General features: G+C 30.3%; 1 protein-coding gene across 3 annotated transcripts in view; it reads right to left on the bottom strand.

The window, feature by feature from the left end:
* The window catches only part of Antp (homeotic protein antennapedia), a 410,782-nt gene that overhangs the window by 165,662 nt on the left and 219,708 nt on the right, over nucleotides 1-25,412 (bottom strand). The window contains exons 1-2 of one of the 3 annotated variants that reach the window (XM_088257488.1): nucleotides 15,186-16,143; nucleotides 13,666-14,025 (exon numbers count right to left, since the gene is read on the bottom strand). The exons of the other annotated variants lie outside the window; for them this stretch is intronic. The gene's annotated coding sequence lies outside the window, so the exon portion shown is untranslated. Of the gene's footprint in view, nucleotides 1-13,665; nucleotides 14,026-15,185; nucleotides 16,144-25,412 lie in introns of those variants that run through there. 3 annotated transcript variants of the gene reach the window in all.

Raw genomic sequence — 25,412 nt, 5'->3', positions numbered from 1 at the left:
TGACGATGTTTAAATAAACATATGATACTCGTACAATAAACGTCGAGACTATTATAATAAACGTTCTTATATTGTCATCCGAGTACGTTTATTGTTATAATAGTTACAATTAAGTATCGATTATAAAAACGTCTATTCAAACCAAAGAGGTAATTAAGTAATGACGATATGTGGACGTTTATTGAAATAATAGACATTATAATGAATTGACGATTTGCATTTATCCAAAATAAAATTATTACGACAAATGACAAATGATTAAATGTATATAAAAATAAATCAAAATAAAGAAATATGGGAGGCTGTGCTTTATACTTACTTCTTTTTACAAAAGCTGCGAGTTACCAGAAAAAATGATTGCTATAATTACGGCGTTACATGTGCTGAACAGCATGACCATGATTTTTTTAGTTCGATCGATGGCTTTCACGTAGATATTGCCAGGTTAATTGTATAGGCAGACCTAATAGTGAGCAATGTGTGCATTAATCTTCAAATTTATAAACAGTGGAGACTCGTGTTATTATAATTGAAAAAAAAAGATTAGTTATGGTTCATGAAGCATATGAAAAATGTTCTATTACGTTGATGATTGAAACTACAATACCTCAGGCCAAATTTGTCAAAATACACGATATGAATGATTATTTCAATGAAGTTAGAAGGTAAATAATAAATATGTACCTACCTAATATAATTGAGCCATTTATAAATAGACTGAGGGGTTAAGAGAATAGGTGTTATTATTTTTTGGCGAATGCGGCTACTAGGCACAATGTTACAAAAACCATATAGTTTATAGTTTTCTGACCTTTATTTTCAGTATTGAAACTAATAAAAATAAGAAATCCTCTTAAGTCGTGTGTAGTATACATCGCTAATTTCGACGTAGATATACATATGAATTAAACTTAATTTTTAGCAAAAATAAATGTTGTTACGCATTCTTGATACCGCCTTAGCCGTTGAATGACGCTGGCTATATATGGGTCTATTTAATAAGTAATTAAAGCGAAATTGACCAAAAAACATGATTTTTTCATTATCAAACGATAGGTAGGAAAGGATACAGGGGTTTTAGGTTCAGTTGATCCCAGTTTGTTGTTATATATGCATAATTGACGTATGGCATTTAGATCTGCAATATAAAATATAATAAAGTTTGTACCTATAAAGCATAAGATATCTCATAGAAGAAAGACGTTAACCGCCCTGGACACGTTATTAAAAAAAAATTGTTCCTTGCAGTATAAAAACTTTAACAGGAACCCAGAATACCGCTTAAGATTAACAATATGACAATGACTAAAGCCTTCTCCCTTTTGTCTATGTTCTCACTGATAAAATATAAAATAAAACAACAAAAAATAAAAAATAAAACAGTTCCTACTCCCTCTTCATCCTTCAACGTCCCAAGAAAACAATTCTAAAATGTAGACTTAGTTCACAAATGGTTTTTGAACTTGATGCAGAATGCATCGAAACACGTGTCACAATAGATTTAATGAACTAGTGGTATTTACTAAGTAAAATTTAATTAAAAATGATTTATATTATCCACTGACACTTCGTGATGGAATTGCATTTTTAATTTATTATTAGATTAAAACCAATATTTTTAGCTTTTCCACTTTTTTATTTGACCAGCGACCGGGTTTCGTCGTTACCGACATCATCAGATTGGTCAGTCTGATGATGTCGGTAACGACGAAACCCGGTCGCTGGTCAAATAAAAAAGTGGAAAAGCTAAAAATATTGGTTTTAATCTAATAATAAATTAATTAAAAATGGACAGGTATTAATACAAAGAGACTACCGAGACTAATTACATGTAACTATACTGTTTATTAATATTTTGAAATATATATTTGATATCTTTCACGTTACATTCGCCGCCAATGACCAATGAATTAATTTGCATAAACTACACATATTGATAAACACTTGCAATAGGAGTATCGTATCATTAAAATAATTGAGAGTGTACGTGACAAGAAACGGAATTTAGGAAAATCAACAATATGTTATACTTTCGTGCTCATTTATCCGCTGTATAATCTCACTTCACACATTATAAAAAATAACGCATGTCAGCCAATTCGCGATGAACAGGTCGAATAGCTAGTTTTTGACGACCATATAAACGCTTATACTCGGTGGCCCATAATCTAAATTGGTATATAAATGGACCAATTACTTACATATATAATTGCCCCATTTTTTACATGAGTATGAGTATGCATGTACTCATGTCAAATGTACTTATATTATAGGTACATACATATGTATTATTATTATTTAACCGTTTCATAACTTTTCTTTTTGAATGCTGAAATATGTAGGTATTACAATAATCGATAAGGCATTGGATTGAACTGACAGCATTTTTTTCGTAAAGTCTAGTATTGAACATTTTTTAAATTTGTGATATTTTCTATGAAAAAATGCCTTCTGAAGTAATCATAGAAATGATTTTCCCTTTCAATCGGTTTTTTCTCTTTTATTAAATAATTGGTTGAAATAATAAAGTTTTTGATAATACATTTCTTTAAAAATAATAATATAATAAAATAATAGACTTTTGGTTAACAACTAAAACAAATATTTCTTCAGTTATTTAGATAATACCGATTTAAAAAAATATTTGGAGGTACATACATACCTATGTAGGTACATTATTCGTTTTTCTCATAAACATTACATATAAAAAAAAACTTAACTTTCTGTTACTTAAATAATTACAAAGTATGTTAATACCTTCGTACTACTTTTTCTTCTTCTTCATTATATCCATTTCCGATGGTGCATAGGGCACTGTATAGCATTCACGCATTGATTTCTTAATTGTTAATAACGTGGAGCCAAGGTGATAAATCAGCGCTCAAGGTACCAGTCCAGGACCCTATTAAATAAATAATAGGAAGCATAGAGTGTAATGAAATCCTTTTTTTAATGCATTTGATAACTGAAAATGCTTACCACTGCACGACATTTATATTTCTTAGCGCCTGAATAATGCAAGTTTATATGTTCATATCAAATCAATATTTCAGTACCCTCAAAAAATATTTGTGTGTTTGTAAAAGAAATAAGTATCACTGCACATTTATAGAATATGTGCTTATCCAGGTATGATAGGAATTCGATTCCTCTTTTGTATAAATACATAATATCAAAGTACCGCCCACGTAAACCGACTCCTACACATTCTAATGCAGACGATTAAAAAATGAACAAAAGATAAGAATGAAAAAAAAAACAATGGACACCTAAAAATACATTATGCCCTAGGTCCGAATTCAATGAGATCATTCTCGAACTTTGGGAACATTTGAAAGAGTTGAACTAAAAAAAAATACTTCCGAGCTTTATCCCCACCCAAATGGTGCATAGGGCACTGCATTAAATCTATGCATTTATAAGTTGATGGTGATTATATGAAGACTGGGTGATCAGTCATCTATGGTATGTTTCATGTAAATGACGTAAGGCAAGAGGCTCAGGGCAAAGCGAATAATTGCTACGGTTGGAATATTTTCTGCACTAATTTTAACGACATTGATAAGACCAACATGAGCAAATGCGCTGTAATGCAGTTTATATTTATTTCAATAAAACTATGTATTTATATAAGCGAATATATTTACTAAAATGAATGGGTTAAATCAAGCTTACTTTTATTTCATTGTTAAAAATTTCAAAGTCAAAATTCAAGTTTCTTTCAAAGAGCAAATTTAAGTTCATTTTAAAAATAATATTTAAAACGTTTGAGAATTTTATGACTGAACCTATTTAATGCCCTTTAGCGATATTGGTTCTGAATAATAAACTCAGACAATCCATAATTAATAATTCCAAGTCTCGAAAATAATCTAGAATTGTCTAATAATTAATTTCATTATTGACTCACAGTCTGCGCTAAATTTAATATATGCAAACCCGAGGCAAGACATGAAAAATATGGAAATAAATGATATTTCACTTTTTTCAAGGAAATAAAAGCAAGAGTTAGATGTGCTGAGATGTTTAAGACATATGGAACGAATGAGTGAGGAAAGGGCAGTGAAATAAATTTATGAGGTGAATGCACTTGGAAATAGGAGCAGAGGAAGACCGAAAAAAACTGGGCATGATCAAGAATTTCAAATACTTATAATCGGTCAGAGTAGGATTCGGAATAATCGGCGGGTATGTATGAGGAAGAGGCGAAGATTGTTTGCGAAGATAATCTTCGACAATCAAGAGGTAAGGCAGCATGATGGTTAGTCAGTTTTTTTAGTTTAATTATATATTTACCACTATAACACTGTATCAATCCATTGTAGTATCTTACTCCAATGGGTGCTAATAAAACAAAAAGAAGTGAAACATGAAATATAATTTATGTATTTTTTTTAATAAACGAATTTTCGATCAAATTACAGTAATTTACAGTTGATTTTACAAGAGATTAAAGGTGTAATTTACAAAAGGAAGTCATTAATTGACTAAACAAAGGAGTAACTATTTTACAGATGTTAGATTCAATTTCATTCTTAACAATGTAATAAATTTGTACGCGAACGAAAATTTGAAATACCTGATTCAGACATTTAAAAAGTTTTATTGTTTTTATTATAACTATATGAATTGTTTTTTGAATTACGTTGTATTGTAACAAAGGTCTCTGATCAATAAATATATACATTTCTCGCCAAGGTATAATAATATTTTCGTATAGACATAAATAGAGTCCTTACACAAGCTACTACATGTGCGGGTATGTAACTCCGAGTGCTTCAGTCACTGCTAATATTCTCCTTTCCCTATCTATTATTTCACCTCCATATTTTTTCTAAACTATAAGTAATATTCTTCAACCTGAGATCTTTCACTTGAGTTATCTATCTGAAGCGCCCTTGAGGTAGTATTTTACGAAAATGGCGCCATATAAGTTATCCAAATTTATTATTATTATTATCTATATTCTAACAAAATAAATTGAATATGTATATAAGAATATATATAGTAGGGTTGATTCCCTTGCTTTTATGTAATTAGCCATAAAGTCAAATATTTAATGCAGTGCCCTATGCACCAGTGGGTTAGCATAGAGGTCAGATGTATCAATTATTGCTTATAAACCCGATTCCGATGAAAATGTCACGAGAAAACTTCAACGGCTATTTTTAATTTGAGCAATATGCTTGTCTACCTATATTGGGAACGTAGGTAGGTACGAGTATACGATGCACATATGTGCACATTAAAGCTATAAGAAAGAAGTATATGTATGTACGTATAATATAAATACCACATCCCTTAATTGGTCATGAAGGAGGAGTGGCAACTGCGCAGGAAGAGGTAGAATTTCGCGGTTACGAAACATTCGACAATGGTCAGGGGTCTGGGACATACAGACTCGTATGGGAGTTAAATTGGTTGAATACCGCGAGACGTCCGACAGCATAGTCGTCAAAACTCTCTAAAGAATATGCCATTGTGACAAATAAGAAGCTAGAAAATCAAGTGCGTTATAACATAATTGTGTATGTAACATAAGAGTTCAATGTGATATTGGATATGTGTATTGTGAATATACTATGGGTATGTATTCATTTACACACACTCGTTGGTTAATATCCCCCTCATTTTTCATGCAATTATATTGTACATTAGTTATTTGAACCCAGCCACGTTTTTTAAACATAGACCTTATTTATATATCCGTTTATTTATCGTAAAACAATAGGTTTCTGTGAGACGGTCAAGCAATTTTAATTTGGTATTTCCGACTATTTAGGCACGTAGGTACTGTTGAGTCAATTGATGCTTAAAATATAAATACGCAATTATATAAATCAATTATATAAATTTAAAAGAAACAAAGTAAAATTTAGAAATAACCATGGTAAGGTAAGTTGAAATCTCATTATTTGTAATAAAGATGTGAAATTGATAACCAATTTGATTGAATTCGTAGCGTAGTTGTTAGGATATTTGACCATCATCCTGAAGGGTTCGATTTCTACAAATACTAATACATAATATTCATAATTTAAATTTAGGTAATTTAGAAAAATAGGTGGATATAATTGATAATAGCTAAGAATTCAATTGACATATTATATTGCTGTTATTATATTCATTAAAAAATATGTTTCATTCATTGAATCGGCAGTCACTTTGTGGTAAAATCTATCTGATTTCGATTAAAGTTTTACTTAGTAAACAGTACTATTTCTTAAAATCTACAGTAAAAAAATATATTAAATATGTGCCCAAGAAAAGGATTTATAGCATATTTAGTTTATATCTTAAAATTATAGTGAATGTGTAGGTACAGTAAATATTAAATAATTAAGATTTATCCCTAAAAACAATATAATTTTTTAAATTAAAAAAAAGAGAAATATTTGCGATTTTATTATTTACACAAATATATCAATTTTATACTATTTCTGTGAGCCTAAGCGGCTCATTTTTAGAAACAGGTATCAAATTGTGGTAGAGTGGATTCGAACCGAGAAACTCTGACTTAAGAGTCCGCCACACTAACCACGGGATCACAACCCGACACAATAGATACAATGTATTCAGTATTTTATATCAATTAAGATTTGTCACACGGTTCATTTATTTGTCTTTTTCGTCTTGTCTCAGACCCCACTAAATTCGATAGATCTTTATGCCCTATAGCCTCATAAATTTTTGTCGACTACAAACCTTCTTTTTCACATTCAGTATCCAATTTAAATCTTTCATTTTCAAAAACTGGACATATCCACACTAAATGAAGGACATATTAATTATAATCATTTAAAGAATGCAACAAAATGTAGGTTTTTCAAGTTAAAAGAACTAATTGTTTTAAGGTTATTGTTCGTCTTGGAAAATCCCCACGAAACTTGAATGAGACGCCATTTTGCGATAAAATCAAATCAAGAAGGACACAAAGACTAATGCGCCGTGTTTACAAGGGAATTAAAATTGAGATAGCATCAGATATCTTTCCAGCTAATAACTAATTACTGACTAGGCTCACGAATAGAGGTATAAGATAGAAAACTAAGGAAAAAAGTCAAAAGGTGTCATTCCGTCAAGTGACCGTACAGTACTCCGTACTGTAATGGTCAGCACGCTCAGCTACCGTATTGGAGATCCCGGGTTCGATTTCCAGAGGGGGGGGGTCAAATAAATATAAGTGATTTTTCACTCTCAGATTTATTCAATATTACCCTGGTAATACTGCGATTATATGATGTAGTGCCCTTTGCCCCATCGGATGCGTATAAGAATTTGAATGAAAAAATGCAAAAAAAAATTGAAATAAAACCCTTATCCGCACCCCAATGGTGCATAGGGCACTGCTTCATATAAACGCAGTGTTATCATGATCGTTTACACAAGAAGGAAAGGTGATCAGCCCTCCGCTTCAGGTACGAGTCCAGGGTAATATTGAATAAATATTACAGTGAAAAAATCATTTATATTTATTTGACCCCCCCTGGGAATCAAACCCGGGAGCTCCAGAACGGTGGCCGAGCCTGCTGCAATATCTATTAATTTTTCGTATTTCTTACGTATCAAATATGTCCATATCTCTTTTTACTCGTTCTATCCTCTCACCCTTCTACGGCGCGCTTGAGTTATTCGATTTAAGGGGTCGTATCCAGGCTGTTTAGTATTCGCGCGGCTCGCGGCGGAGATCTATCGAAGGCTTTTATTGCCCGAAGTGTTGATGTGGATGCGGGCCGTGCGACGAAAGCTCGCCTAATCCGTCCACTCGCGCGGAGCCGCGCACAAATCACGCCGCGCATCCGCTGAATAGCAATGCGGCCGTCGCGCGGCGTCGCGCGGGGAGGGCTCACGTCGGACGCAGTGGAAACAGACCGCTTAATAGATATTATCAATCTTCATACATTTTGGTATGTGAAAAAAATTCATTTAGATAAATGGATACGTCACATCTCAATACTTTTGAGATATTTGTAAGATGCTCACTTGATGTACCAGAAACTAATAATAATTATAATTAATGTACGTATCCACTTTTATATCTATATTTCATTACATTTTAGTTGTACTTTGTAAAATTCTTTCAGATTTTCATCGTCAGGTCTGAATAATAACTTCCTGACGATGGAAGTTTAACTTCCGAAACTAAAAGTCACTAATAAACTCAAGTGGTATGAAAACAAGTGTTTCCTTAATCGTGAATAAACTAAAAAGAGGAAGCTAGGAGTGCGTGTCAAGGCGGACGAAAGAGGCGTTCCATCCTCTCTATCTACCCATTCAGGGAGGTTATCGAAGTCAAAACCAATTCCTTTAAATGCAACTGTAGTACAACACTGAATGTATTCATGCGTTATATCCAGAAAAATAATTTGTAAAGTGGTTTTGATATAACATCAATAAATCATTCTTAGTGAGAGAAAAAATAATCTCGCACTTACTTACACATGCTAAGATAAATATTTAGCCTTTATATCATAATACTAACACATGGAAGTCAAAATATGTTTTGACCAAAAGATATAAGTAATTTCTATCCGTTTTTGACATAAGCGTTGTTTTGATTGAACGATTTGCTAAGAGAACATTTTAAAGTATACAATACTTACATTTCTATTTTAAATCGACTAAAAGAGTACTTTTTTCTTCAAATATTGGTAAAATTGATGAATTGTGTTTGAATATTAAAAAAAGCCAAAAAAAATATTCACAGCAAACTAAACCCCTAAACGTTATTTTTACATCTAATAAGTCAAAAAAAGACAAAGAGTACGCTTACTCCTTTCAAGAACGTCATAAATCCAAAATCGTCAATTTTCAGTTGTGCATGTTTTCAGAATGCCCAGAAAATGTACTATATCCCAGCAAAAGCTGCATATTTTTAACTTAATATTTACCCGCTACAGGGCACAAAGTGTTGTTTTTGCATTTTGAAGAAAAGACATTGTTTAATTTTTTTTTAATATACTAAATATTTTTCAAATGGAGAAAAAACCTTCAGGTTTTACATAAAAAGATCTGTTGCACAGTAAAAAGTTCAACAAGTCACTTGATATTTATTATATTTAAATTCGGAGTTCTACAAATTAAACGAAAAATCAATAAATAAATAGTCTAAAATTATTTTTAAAACTGTTTAATTTTATTAATTGTTTGAATTTTATTTTGTGGTATATTCGCTTAATTGAGAATACTACTAGCTTTTGTTTAGATGAAAGAAATATTATTTTAATTGGCCTGGGTATTCATGATATATTTTTCTCACTAACCTTCCCAATTCTTACTATCCTACCCATAGAAAAGTCTTTGAAAGTAGAGGCATAGAGGGTAATTACGTTATTTAAATAAAATATAAATGTATATATTTTTGAAATAAATAATAATACATTTCATTTGACTTTATTGATTCAAACAGGTGGGTATATATTTCATTTGTGACATTATAAATAAGTTCATAAATTATTATTGAATGATACAAAATAAAGTATAACTTATTCTACACGCGGTCACATTTCTTATTGAATTAAATTAAGTGATGATTCTCAATGTATCTTATAAAACGTTATTCATTTTAAATCCGTCATTTGCAATCAGACTCAATGTCTTTTGACATAAATTGCATTTTAATGCCCTGTCTGATATGAGAAGTCGTACGCAATTAATATTTTTTGCGTGCATACACAAACCGAATCGACGGCAATTAGTCGATCAAATTCATCGGGCAAAATTTATCGTCGGTTCGATAGCGAGCGATCGGCCGTTTCCGAGATACGAGAGATAATAAAAACACCTCTTTCGTGTTACTACGATCACGTATTACTCGACTTACCGACGTAAATAAGTGAAGCTTGTTTTAATTAACCCTAATTTTCGAATGTACAATTAATCAACTTCAGGGAGGAAGACATTAAATTATACTGTGCAGATAATATCCACATATAAAAACATACACTTTTTTAACACGCACAGTTTATAAACATATTGAAGAAGTCACGTACCTACTATGGTTTAACGTAAAGTATCCACCCGTTTTTTTTCGTCTCAGAATAATCGATATGGAAATCATTATTTGGAGTGAATTCAAAATGTTAATACATTTATAATTATTATATATATATTTTTTGACATCTCATCAAAGATGAAGATGAATATGGAAGTCTGGGCTTTTACGGGGCTTACGACCGTCATAGGCTGGTTTAAGTGATCACTTTACACACGTGTAACATTCACCAATTCTACCCATTATTGACAACCACACTACTCAAATTCTTGGAAGTTCTATATATATATGTGAACCAATTTAGAAACCTTGTTCATGAATCACTAGAACTCCACTAGAGATTGGTGAGATGTAAAGAAGCTTTTTATTAAGCAGAAACTCTTATATCAGTATGTGAGATCCGATTCCTGGATTATAATCACACACATGAGAAACGCCAGAAAATACCATTTTCATTTTGATTATTAAGCTTATAATTTGACCAGATAATTTATTTACAACATTTTGAGTGTGTCCAAATAATGTTCACAAAATCTGGATTATCTCCAATTACAGGAGTTATTTTCATAATTACAATTATATATAACGACTTATTCTGCATCACAACACTGTAACTTTTTAGAATGACATGATTATTATTTTAAAAATAAAATACTTGTATAAAACCATTTATTAAGATTTATTTCATTACACACCACTATTTTCGAAAACAACTGTAGTGTAATGAAATAAGTATAGAAGTGTTTAACTCTTAAATAATATAATAGACATATATTTGTATACATAAACAAATATATATATATATATATATATATATATATATATATATATATATATATATATATATATATATATATATATATATATATATATATATATATATATATATATATATTTATATGTATACACGTATATATTTATATTTATAAATGTGTTTATACCAGTCAGTCACCATATTGTTAAAATAATATTTTATTCTGACATAATCATTTGGATTTAATTTATTAGAGATAGATAAGAGTCCAGTCGGGTTTGTGATCTATTTATAATGAAAACCAGACTTCTTATATGCTTTCAAATTAAATGCTACTTAAACACTCTCGGTACTTGAAAATGTTATCTTTATGTACAATGTGTTGTATAAGAAGTGTGTAGATATCAATGAGCTTTTTGTTAATAAACTTTAATACATGTTCGTGGATCTGTGATTTATGTCTTGAACTTAATATTCGTGTTTTGGATACAACTCAATTGATATTTTAAAAACTTTTACAACTCATTTCATTTATAAAAGAATTGTTTAAGCTAATATAAAAATTGTATCAAATTAACGTATTCCTAGATATCATAAGAATATAAAATATCATTTATTTTGATTAAAAAAAGGGTGAAGTATTTAAAATACTTCAAAACGGTCAGCCCACGATTCGGAATCATCGTCGGGTATGTATGAGGAGATGCATGAATGTGGCAGAGGAAGGATTGTTTGCACAAACAGATTGTTGTGGCTTTTTATTCTCTCTGCTTACCCCTGCTGGGAAGCTGCATGATGGTTAGTTTAGTTATCTAGAAAGGGAATAACGAAATATGAATAAGCGAAAATGTACACAATTTTATCTGCATCACCCCTTGCTTTGTTTGAATATTAATTATATCGTATGTATGAAAAACCATCGTTCATCAGTAGTTAATATATTGCGGGTATATTTTGGCGGATATATTATTATCATCAATAGTTAATATATTACGGGTTAATTTTGGCTAAAGAAAAAATGTTATATGAAATGAAACTTCGCAATTACGTATATCTATTCAAGAAATTAATATGTAAATTACAGCTTTTTCATTTATTTGAAATAAAAAAGTATTTTGAAACTGTCCACGAGCCGAGAATATTGTACACAATTCAATTGGCATAAATCATCTAACATAATAATCTTTCCCACGCAAAATATTATTTCGCGTATTCCTTAGTACCTTTAGAGTATCAGGTAAGGCGCAAAAAAATACCAAAAAGATATTTAAAAGAGGAAATATGAAAAGAACAAGAATCCAGTAGACCGCAAGAAACACGAGAACGAAGAGAAATAGTATTAGCAATTGTAATTTAGCAAGAAAAAAGCGCTGTACGTATCTACGAACTTGGAGGTAAATCTGAATACTTGTATATCTGTTTCAATTTACATATCGCGAGGAGTACTGGTACAGTCTACGGTTTTTTAAGCTAACGGGCTTTCAATTGAAGCACCAGATTTACATACAAACACACTAACGATGCCCGTAAAACTAGGATTAAAAAATATATTAAAATATAATATACCTATAAAACATCCAATTAAGTACAACTGGGCTCATAAAGGACCATTAATGAGAACATAAAAAAAAGAAAAACAGAAGAAGTTGAGACTATTATTATTATTATATTTAATGTTTTTTGACGTCTCAGTCTGGGCATTTACGGGGCTGACGACCGTCATAGGCTGGTTTAAGTAATCACTTTACACACGTGTAAAATTTACCAAATTCCGTATTCTTCTTCATCTTTGATGAGATGTCAAAAGATAATATGAAAATAACTCCTGTAATTGGAGAAAATCCAGATTTTCTGAACAAGTATTTGGACACACTCAAAATGTTGTAAATTTAATGTTATTTAAGCATTGGAAATTTTCTGTGAGTAGATATAAATTAGATAGATAATTAAAAAATATCAATAAGTCAGATTTGCATATATAATGAATGCCTGGTACAGTGCGATAATTTTTATCTCTAGGATGTACATTTTTAAGGAATAGAAAAATAGATATATACTTTTACATATTTATTAAAACAAGAATGTACGGAATATAATAAATTATATTCTGAGTATAGTGATTGCAATCAAAAACATTTTCATGAAATCCAAATTGTTATTATATAATTGGAAACATAACATGCATCGTATTGACGCAGTGATATCTTGATCGTTACTAACATGAAAGCATAGTGATCAATCCCGTGCTTCAAGTACCGGGGTCATATTAAATAAATAATTATATATATATATATATATATATATATATATATATATATATATATATAAATATGTATATATATATATATATATATATATATATATATATATATATATATATATATATATATATATATATTCATATATATATATATATATATATATATATATATATATATATATATATATATATATATATATATATATATATATATATATATATATATATATATATATATATATATATATATATATATATATATATATATATATATATATATATATATATATATATATATATATATATATATAAATATATACATATATATATATATATATTTTTGGATATATATTTTTACATATGTTTGTGTGTATATATTATTTAATCACAGAATTTAAATATTTAAAAAGAAAAGTGTTCACGTTTACACTACAACATAAAAATTTATTCGTTCAAACTAAGTACTGCATTAATACACCACAGTAAACTATTTAAACACATCATATTTCTTAAATTTGTGCAAAAATTGCTGCTACCTGTTACAAAAAAAAAACTGGTCATAATTTTCGTCAATGAGCAAAAATTCTAACAATACACTAAAGGCACAAAATATAATACCTAATTTATGCCCTCAATAAAACAGGGTCTTCGACTCACCTGTAACTTTCACTTGTCCAACCTTCGTGTACTCTGCTAATTCTTCCGTTACGTCACTTTCTACCACCCTATTGTCCTTTACAAAAATAAAATAAAATAATCACAAAACGCTTCCGAAAACAGTCTTTTCAAAATTGGACACGTCGTATAATATTATTGCTTTCTGTCCCACTTTAAACACATCTGTTTTTCTATCACAAAATATAGTTGACTCCCACATTTGGCCACGTATAAAAAAAAGTTTTAGGGATCATCTGCACCTTTTTCTGCGCGTCATTTTTACGTTTGTCCTGGTAATATTCGGATTATAAATTATTACCATTTGTTAATTATAATCACCTTAACGATCTCATTTCAAATCTGCAAAAAATATTTTTGTTGGAAAAAATCACAATATCACAGAAAAATATTATTTGTCAACTAATTAATGACTTGAACCCAACTTTGTGAAATTGTTGAATATCACCTTTATTATTTAGTATTTTTCATTACTGTTTTATTCTCAAATATTTTTTTGTTTATTTTTGATTCACTGATTTCATTCAGAATGATTTTGATATTAAATAAAAAGATAATCATTAAGGCTATAATTTTATTTATAAGTACTGATGTAGTCAGGAATCGAACCTGATATGGCTATTTTAATAAATTTAAGAGATCTTTTTGGTAACATATTGAATCTCCTTATGTTTATAAAACACCATTTTGAATGCATAAAAAAAAACTAGTTTAAAATGTTTTTGCTTGGATGAAACAAATATATATTGTGCATACAAATATATGTATACTACTGGGATTTGAACCCAGAACAACGTGCGTGTAAGTTTAATACGCTTAGACTTACTGTGGTTAATGATAGCAATGGTTTAAATTATATCATTTATCATTTGTAAGTCATCAAGTGATTTTTTTTAAATAAATTTTTGCATGTTTTCAAATTTAGGTTGTCTGCTTTAAAACAGTACATTATTACGTGGCAAAAAAGTAGACATAATAAAAACACCTGAGGTATTACGCTCAAACGGTTTTTGCTTTTTGTTTTTTTCTTCTTTACTAAGCAGTGTTATCTTGATCGTTAAATCCATGAAGAAAACCCCTGCACTTCAGATACTAGTTCAGGGTAGATAATTTTAAACAAATGTTATAGTTTATAGTTTATTTTATATTTATTTGTCGGAATCGACAAATCGACAGGAATCGAACCCGGGACCTCCAGCACGATGGTCATATGAACAACTATACAATATGGAGGTAGACTCGTTTAATTAATTAATTTAAAATATTAAACTAGCAAAAAAGTATTTACTATCGCAAAGTGTATTACCAAAAAAAAAGTGCGACAAGGGATTAATAAATTATTCGGCTTGCATTATAAGTTGTAGTAATAAAATAAAACATGAAGTTTATCTGATGAATTTTTGGTACTATTAATAAATGACTTCGCGTGACTAAACAGTCGTTTTGTCACCCCGTTTCATGAAATAAATTATCCAAGTAGATGGATGTGTTAAGGGGTTTACCTTGATAGAGGAAATGTTCGCTTGATGCCACTAATACTCATCCCTTAACGAGGCACCGGTTGCTTTTTGTTTACCTTCAAAGCCCTCCATAGTGGATTCATCCCTCTAATCACGAATTCACTGACAAGTACGCGACGAAAAAATCCGATTCAATCCTTGATCGCGAGGGGATTTCGAAAAAAAATGTCTAAACGAATTTTTAAAAATAATCGTTAAATATTTTTTAAATATGCGTTATAAAATCAAGACTATTTTTAGTAAGTGTTCAATATTCATGGTGTGTGTTAAATATACTTTATGTTTTCTCTTTACGATGCACAAGATTTATTTTTCAATTACTTTCGTGGGTTTATTATATCACTGTATCGTTTTTGATATCGCGTTGTTGAGACGAAACCAGTTCAATGTATAATTGATTCACCGTTTATAAATAAGCGTTTCTAACACTTTGGTTTATTTTGTTAATTTAAAATTGATCTACTTTTATAAGTAGGGTATAAAAAAAATCAATTGCTATCTTAATTACGACTATGACCCTGTTTCCAAATATGAATAGCTTAATGGATTTTGTACTCCTTCAACGCTATCGTTCCACTCTTCTTTCTAATCTAGTTTGTACTCTAAATTTATCTAAAACCATCGGCACGACTGAGTAGCACGGGTGTTTATTTATATTAATCGAAATTCGACGATTATTTTTGATCTTAATATTCACAAGGCGGCGTGTCGGTGTTTGCGGACCGCGTCGCAGATTTGGTTTTTGCGCAAAATAAATACAAATATTTTTCAGAATAAAAACGTAAAAAGCCACTGCGACGGAAGCACTACTGCGAACGAGACCGGTGAATTTAGAACATCGAAGCGAAATTAATAAAAAATAAAACTAAAAAATATAGTTCGATTGTCGCGTTTCTCGATTGGGCAGTTGTTTTGCGGCGTTCACATCGCGGGTAGGCGTCGTGGCGCGGGCGTCGGAGTACTGAGAGACGCCAGGCTGTGTGATGCTGGGCTGGCTCTCCTCCCCTCCCCTCCACCCTTCCATCCCCGGCTGTGATCCCTCCATACCCCCGATGAAAACGGAGCCGGAAAAGTTGAAGCGGCGCCCGTGTTAGGGCGAGCGTGACGGATGTAATTGAACAAGAATTATATTCAAATTCGACATTTCATTTTGCACGCATTATCCCTGATAAAGATATTATGCAAAAAATATTTCTTTTAGCTAAATTGTTTATTTAAATTTAAAAATTAAACACTGATTTGAGTCACCTAAGTTATGTATATATTTTTTTAAAAAAATTGTGAAAATTTTTTCGACTTGTTACGGGATTATCAAACTACTGTGTAATTGAACACCAAATCCACAAATATTGTTTGTTGTTTATCATACATATTTTTATCAATATGTCGTTCATTTACAATTTCAATATTTTAAAACCAAATAACAATATGATATTTTTTAAATACGTCGTAAATACCACTATTTCTTCAAATCTATTGCGACGCGCATTTTGATGCATTTAATACAATAGATATTAAGTAGATAGATTTAAATTTAAATTGGATATATATTACCACAATGTAACTGTCGAGTCAAATAATGAAACAATATTGTATTTTCTTTTAATTTCATTTTTATTGGACACATATTACCAAAAAGGGACTGCCGAACCAACCAATAAAACATTATGATTTGTTTCAATATTAATATTTACCGAGTGATTTTAAATTTAAATTGGATGCCTACATGTTACCTCAAAGTGATTGCCAAATCAATTAATAAAACAATATGGTATTTCGAATATTCGAATGTTGATATTACTATTATTACTATCGACATATGGATGCACCCAATAAAAACTGCTTGGATGTTAATTCATTGCAAAAAATCTCATGTCTATATTTTTGTAAGTTCTTTACAGAGAAACTACTACATATATGTACGTATATAAACTAAATAATCAAAATAAACTTTGTTAATACATTATGAAAATATTTTTTAGTTAAAGGGTGAAATTTCAAAATTTATGAATAAAAAAATATATATACCAACGGTTTATTGGATTTTTATTTAATTTTTATATTTGAACTTTACAACTTATAAGAATTTAATCAGTTTAATATCACAAATAAATGTCATTGTATGGTAGCGTCATATAAATCTACCAGTTGAATGAAAACTTGATTTAATTTAGATCGATGTGATATCGTCCCTATTCAAGACAAAGTAGGGTGAAATAAAAGATAAAACTACCCCAACTTAAAGGTCAAATAAATTACGGGACATGCGTCATTTTACATTTTATTAATTTACGATCAAAGAGACGACAGAGCTTCCGAGAAAAAAATTGTTGGCCGTACATTTTAAATGAAATTCTATTTGGCGAAAATTTTTTTTAACAAAATAAAAATAATTTCACTATTTGATTTAGCAGTCACTTTGTGGTAAAATCTATCAATTTTTAAATAAGGATTTTACTTGCTAAATTACCATTATTTCTTAAAATATTTTAAAAATGATACGGAATGCATCGAAACACGTGTCACAGTAGGTTTTAAGAAATAGTGGTATTTACCAAGTAAAAATTATATTAAAAATTAAAACACAATGTTAGGTGTAACGAAAATTATGTCCTTAGGTGTTCTTTCTTTATTTTGATTTGAAGATATTGTCTTATCATGCGTTTCTGATATTTATGTTTTGAATATTTATTCGAGGGGATGAAATTATTTCCTTAGGTATACTTCGGTTATTTAAATTTCAACATATTGTCTTATCATATGTATTTTAAATATTTATTTGAGGGGCTGAAACTATGACCTTAAGTAAAGTTCCGTTATTTCAATTTCAAGATATTGTCTTTTCATATAATTCTGTTACTTGTATTTTAAATATTTATTTGAGGGCTGAAATTATGTCCCTACGCACACTTCGGTTATTTAAAATTCAAGATTTTGTCTTATCATATGTTTAAGTTATTTGTTTTTTAAATATTTATTCGAGGGGATGTAATTATGTCCTTAGTTATAATTATGTCAACTTCAAAATATGGTCTTACCATACGTTTCTGTTACTTGTATTTTAAATATTTATTTGAGGGGATGAAATCATATCCTTAGGTATATTTCGGTTATTTCAACTTCAAAATATGGTCTTATCATACTTTCATGTTATTTTTACTTAAAATATATTTCAAAATATTGTCTTATCATGTGTTTTGGATATTTGTTTTAGATATTCGTTTGAGGGGCTGAAATTATGTTCTTAGGAATAGGTACTTCGGTTATTTTAATTTCAGTATATTTTCTTATCACACCTTTTTGAATTTGTGATTTTTCAAATATTTATTCTAGGGCTGAAAATATGGCAAATATGGGAATAAATCTACTAGCAAAACAACAGCGCGACAAGAGTGAAGGCAAAGTTTGACCACTGCATTGTTTGCGCAAGTTGTACACGGTCCGAACCCAGCCGACCCGAAATTCAACTTCCTACAACAATTTAAACTTTGCTAAAACCCTTCTCGACTGGAGCTCGAGTATATTGCATTTAACTTGAGCGTCTTTAAAAACTTTGCGACGGACGAGACAAAAAGGCGGAGGAAAACGAGAAAAAAGCTCCGCACAAAAATCCAGAATCTAATAAAAAAAGTTTCCACACAAATATAACTTGCAGGGATGTATTTAAGCGCTTTGTCCCATAAAGCGTTAACATTTTTTTACGTTAAAAAAGCTTCAGTAAAAAGATATACGTTGGTGTAGTGAAACATTAACTCATTCAGTCGGAAACGTACTTCAAATATTATCTCTTTACAATATATTATTATTTACAAATTTAAACACCAATTCGTGGTTACCGGTTTCTGATAACTAATTCCGTCATCAGGTCATTAAAATGAAATTGCTTTTAATATACAAAATATAAAATCATTATTTATTTATTAGAGAGTGTACATAGGGTGAAGGTGTATTTAGTGTAGCGGGTGAGTACCTACTGTATATGGAATGAATTTCACCCATGTTTATACTTCCAAACGTATTGAATTACTACCGATATTCAAAACGGATTCAAGACCATTGCATACATCCAAGTTCCAAAACAGTGCTCAGACTTTCATTTTCTTTCATATAAAAAAAACGAAAGATGCTTCATCTTAAGTCGAAAGTAATGTTATTTTTAAATAATTAATATTAGTTAAAATATAATAAAAAGTATGACCGAGAAAAAATAATAGTTTTAAAAATAATATGCTCGAAGTCATATGCTGATATTGTAAGTCAGATGTGTGCCTACAAATTCTAAGGGATACGGTTAAAATTCCTGTGCCCTCCCGTGATTTCAAATACATAATATAATGGATGATCGGAAATAAATAATTATGCCAATGGGTTATTTTTACGAAACTTTTACCATAATATTTTAACTATGAGTTTAACTAAAATTGAAACTCGTGTGAATTTAATATGTTAAATATATAAACATTATTCAATAACGCTATATAGCAGCAGCATTTAAACCCATGTTAATCTAACCATGCACTAAGTACCAAATACAATTTCCTTTCTAGTTTCTCCTACCGATGCATCGCAAGGAATGAATGGAGGGGATGTCGGGTAGGGGACGGGGGCCGCTAGTGGGGGAGGGTGTCTCCTGCACACAGGGGTGGAGCTACCCCCAAATCCGCCCCTCGGACACCCCACGGTGTATTGTGATCCAAACAGGGGTTGCCGCTCTTTGGTGTAAATTGCTGCAGATTCTGCTGCACTTCTGCGGCGCTCTCTGATTTTTGTGAGCGCTTTACGAGTTAGGTGGAAAGCTTAAAATTATTTGGAGAAGCCACATTAAATAATTTAAATGTTTGTTATTTCCTTATTTATAGTGGTTAATATTTTAAATATACATAAAAAGGACGTGTATGGAAATGAACCGCAAGCTTTACATTATTTGGAGTAGCACTTTAAATAATTTAAATGTTTATTTTTTCCTTATTTCCAGTGGTTAAAATTTTTAATATACACATAAAAGAACGTGTATGGAAAGGTACCCGCAAGCTTTACATTATTTAGAGTAGTACTTTAAATAATTTAAATATTTATTTTTTCCATATTTTCAGCGGTTAATATTTGACATACGAGGATATGTAAAAATAATGTTGATTTCATGAAAACTGATTTTATTCTTGATTTCTTTAAACTAAATGTATTAATTGAGTAAAATATAACACATCGTACATATGTAGAAGTGTGGTTTTTGATTCTTTACTCATAGTCTGTGTTGAGCAGATAAGTAATTAACTAACTAACCATCTTGACGTTTCGCCGCAGAGGTAGACAGAGAGAACATAATGCCACACCATTCTGTCTTTACAAACGTATTATTTTAGTTGGTAAATAATAGTAGTAGCATTTTTGTACATTTATTTTCTTCTTTCATTTATTTATTTATTTAAACTTCTTGTACATAATTCATGTACGCTGGTGGGCTTATTTGCTAAGAAGTAATATCTTCCAACTTACCAAATTGAAAAGAAAAGGCTTTTAAATCTTAAATCGCTAAAAGCTTACATCTTTAAATAATAATATTAAAGATTTACCCACGATTTACCGTTTTTCACTATTTTTTGTTCATCATATAATGAAACTCTCTAATGGGGTTAAAATGTGAATACTTTTCGATTGGAAAAAATGGTGTCATTGAAATAATTCGTTGGTAGGTAATAATTTATAAACCGCAAAGTTTGCATCATTGGAATTTCGCACCGTTTTTATATGATTAGAAATTTATTAAATAATCTTGATTTGATTAGTTCACCCCTGCAATCATAATATATCACAGGGGAAGTAAACTGTGTTCTGCGGACCGTTGAAACAATAATCAACTCCCCTGTTTATGGGTTCCTGGCGGAAGACTGCATTTGACAGCCCTGGAAGGTCTCACCCACACATTTATATACATAAATATAAAGATATATATATATACATTTGAACATATTAAATATATATTTATTTAAAATAGCCAGTGCGTTTGGCTGACATGCTGAAGATTCTGAGTTTAATTCTCGAGGGTGTCAAAATAAATATAGGTGATTTTTCACTCGATTATTTATGAAAAGTTCACTTAGACTGGTACCTAAAATGCGAGACTGATCACATTTCCCCTAAGTATTTAGTGATTAGGATAACAGCGCTTCTATACGAGTGTCCTATGGATCATTCTATTAATACGAGTATATTAATAAGTACTTCGCAAAATCTGGACTCGTTCTTTACGCGAAGCAGACACCATGTTGAATTATAATGTTGTTTTTATAAAATACATTGACCTCTGGAGTATTATGTGACAATTATAACAAAAATTGTGTTTTTACACGAGGTTCCAAAGAAAAAATTGTTGTAATAATTCATTTATTAAGTATACCTCTTTCAATTATTAAAAGTATAATGTGGTAAATATCATGATAGTTAAATGCATTCTCATTTACCATAAATTTGTTAATTTCTCTTTTTTTTAGGTGCCACATATATCCATCTATATGTTGTTTTCTCTCTTGATTTTTAAAACTGGAATGTGTTAAATGTCATGATAATGATATAGGTAATCGTACATTTTCATTTACTACTAAAATTGCTAATTTCACTAATTTTTATTATTATTTATTAATTACTTACTAATTTATTATTAGTATTTTTTAATTACTAATTTTAAGTATTATTTTGCAAGTACGTGTAGGTACATAAATATAATGCATCTACCTTTGATTTTTTTGTAAATTGATTTTTGATTATTGATCTCCACTAAAACAATAATTGCTTAAATTGATCTAGAGATTTAGCTCAATTTTTATTAAGGACGTGTTAGTAGGTAGGTACTTGCATTCGTTATATCTAGCTATATTTTTTTTAATTTTAATTTTTGATTATTGATCTTTATTAAAACGACAAATATTGAAATTGATCTATAGATTTAGCTAACAAATTAAAAAGATTAGTAGATTCTTCATTTCGTTTTCTTAATTAATTTAATCAATCTTTGTAATGTCTCGTCGACGAAATAAAATTCAAACCATGTACGTATATATTGGATAAGGGCAGAAACGATACAATAGTCGGGGTTGTATATTGTATACAGGGTATTCATACTGACGCAACTACAAAAACAGAGAAAACAGGGTGTCTGTGTGCGTGTGTTGTGTGTTGTGTACGGTGCATGGAGGAATTTCCATTCAATTCCACAGCGGAATGCGCTTTAAAATTGCATTTTTGTCGCCACCAGCCGATTCTAATTCAATTATAACGGCGCGGATTCAAAAAAGGCATTTATTTTGTTAGCGTTATTTGTTTTAACTACACCCTGCTAATAAGTAAACATGATTATTTGTTATATTTAAAATTTGTGTTTTACTTATTAAAATTGGGAATATTTTGACAGAATGAAGGAAAAAATATTAGATTTTAACTGAACTTTTTTTTTCATTATAATTGTTCTGCATTTTGTCCGCCTCCGTAGTGTAATGGTCAGCATGCTCGCCTACCGTTCTGGAGGTCCCGGGTTCGATTCCCAGGGGGGTTTAATAAATATAAGTGATTTTTTCACTCTAATATTTATTCAATATTACACTGGACTGGTACCTGAAGTGGAGGGCTGATCACCTTTCCTTCATGTGTAATCGATCGAGATAACAATGCGTTTATATGAAGCAGTGCCCTATGCACCATTGGGGTGCGGTAAGGGATTTATTTATTATTATTAATATTGAATTAAAAATAAAAATATTATGTATTAGTTGATTAAAGATGCCGAAGATTATCTGGCATCGTAGTGCAGTGGTAAGCGTGTTAGGTTTGATTTCTAAAGGGGTTAAAATAAATATATTTGGTTTATACTCTCATATTTATTGAATTCGGCAATGATATAAGAAGCGCAGGACTGATCACCTTGCCTTCATGCAATAAAAGATAACACTGCGACGGTACAATGCATTGTCTTATGCACTATTGGATGCATATAAGTGTTAGAGGAAGCGGAAGAAAATGGTAAAAAAGAAAAGGTAATATTAAATTAAAGAAATTATTTGTAAATCTTTAATGAAAATTAATACCAAAATATTCTAGTATTTTTCTAAACAATATGTAGGTAGGTACTTGCATGGCTTTAAGACAGTTTAATAAGAATAATGAAAAGATGCTTAGTGGGTATAGGTCTGAGTTTTTTGCAGACCTTGATAACGCATGTGAATAAATATTTAATAAAGCTTTAAGTTTTTTTTCAATAATGCTATTTTTTATTTATTTACAGCGGTGTTTGCATAAAAGTTTGGGGGTTGTCCTGACGAAGAGATAAAAATATATTTTGAAACTTGGTAAATGGTTATATGCTATAATTTTAGTTAAACATCTGAACACGACGAAAAGGTTAAAACATTAAACATATTAAGATGATTTTTATTATCCATAATTATTCCAAATTAAATATTTTTGCTCTGGCATCATTGAGATATATAAAAAATGTAAAAAGTAATCACATAAATTTCAATGTAAATATTTTGATTATTACTCATAAATTTATTATTTAAAATGCGTGATATATGAAATTACTACATTTAAAAAATATATGTCTCTAGTGAAGTTCTAGTGATTCAAGAATAATGTTTCAAATTGATTCATAGAACTTCCAATAATTTGAGTAGTGTGGTTGTCAATAATGGGTAGAATTGGTGAATGTTACACGTGTGTAAAGTGATCACTTAATCCAACCTATGACTGTCGTCAGCCCCGTAAATGCCCAGACTTCCATATTCTTCTTCATCTTTGATGAGATGTCAAAAAATAATATGAAAATAACTCCTGTAATTGGAGATAATGCAAATTTTTTGAACTAGTATTTGGACACACTCAATATGTTGAAATAGTAAAACTTCTCACAATTCGGAATAGGAAATAAAACTTGTAAAGTTGGAGCCTGAGGAGGAACATGATAAGCGGTGTTGCATAAGCAATAGCAATATTTCAGAGCCACTTGTACATTATCATTTTCTTACTGATTTCCATGACTATTTAAAATCCAAATGACTTTATTTTGTAGGTTAAAAGCAGTGTTAAATTTTTGGTATGGTAGTATAACACTCTCCTTATCATTCATCGTTAAATTTGTGTAATACCACTCCGAATTACGGAGTACGGATATTAATTTTAAAAACCTACGATGTGGATTCCCATAAATCACGTCTGACTTATACCTCATTTGTAGAAACATTTTTCCTATTTGTTGCTTGTCAATCATTTCCATTTCCAGTTATCGCGATAGAGACGTCAGCCGGCCAGGAGTGCTCAAGCTAGGTGCCGCGAGCGAGGAGCGGCCGAGTAAAATGTTACACGAGCGGTTCTGATCTGATGGGAGCCGATGTGGGTATTGCGGATATCAGATTGTTTTGTGCATTGTTCTCAGACAGGTCTGCATTCTGCATACATTAGCCGAAGATTTATGTGCCTTTACTGCGTTCTGGCGTTTCCATTCACTACAATAATGTGTGTCGTCATTAATATTCCTAAACTTTCCATCTCAATTTTTCTGTAATACCTTTACAAAAAATAAAGACAAAAATTGCCGTGTACAGAATGCAAGACTGAGATACGCATTATCTATAAAATTAAGAATGGTGTGTTGAGATAGTTTGGGCACGTGAATCGAATGAGTGAAGAAAGGTTAGTAAAACAAATTTATGAGGGGAATGTGGTTAATAATAAAAACAGAAGAAGACCAAGGAAAACTTGGCATGATCAAGTATTTCAAATACTTGAAATTGGGCAAGTCAGCTTATATGTATAAGTTGCAGAAATATGTAAGAGGCTAAGATTGTTTGCAATGACCGATCGGTGTGGCGTTCTATTCTCTCTGCCTATTTCTGCGGTGAAGTGCGATATGGTTAGTTAGTTGATTAATATTTTTTATGATATCTCAGAGTATGATTAGTAAAATTAAAGCAATTTATTATCCCATAATTTAGGTTTATTTAAAAATATAATTATTATAAAATAAAAATTCAGTAATATTGTTTTGTTATTTGTAAATAAATATAAGATTAATACTTGCAAAACCATCCTTTCACTGTGTATCAAATTAAATTTAAAAAAAGGGTGATATTTAATAAATCTTAGAGTACAAAACATTTGCTAAGTAATCCCTAGGAATCAAACCCAGAACCTACTGTCAGGTATCACCCAAAATTGGGT

Source organism: Brachycentrus maculatus, unplaced genomic scaffold, assembly GCF_059751285.1.
Source record: "Brachycentrus maculatus isolate JH-2025_06_01 unplaced genomic scaffold, ASM5975128v1 h1tg000081l, whole genome shotgun sequence".
Classification (NCBI taxonomy): domain Eukaryota; kingdom Metazoa; phylum Arthropoda; class Insecta; order Trichoptera; family Brachycentridae; genus Brachycentrus; species Brachycentrus maculatus.
The sequence above is the reverse complement of the archived record's forward strand: the minus strand, read 5'-3'. Positions and strand labels throughout refer to the sequence as shown.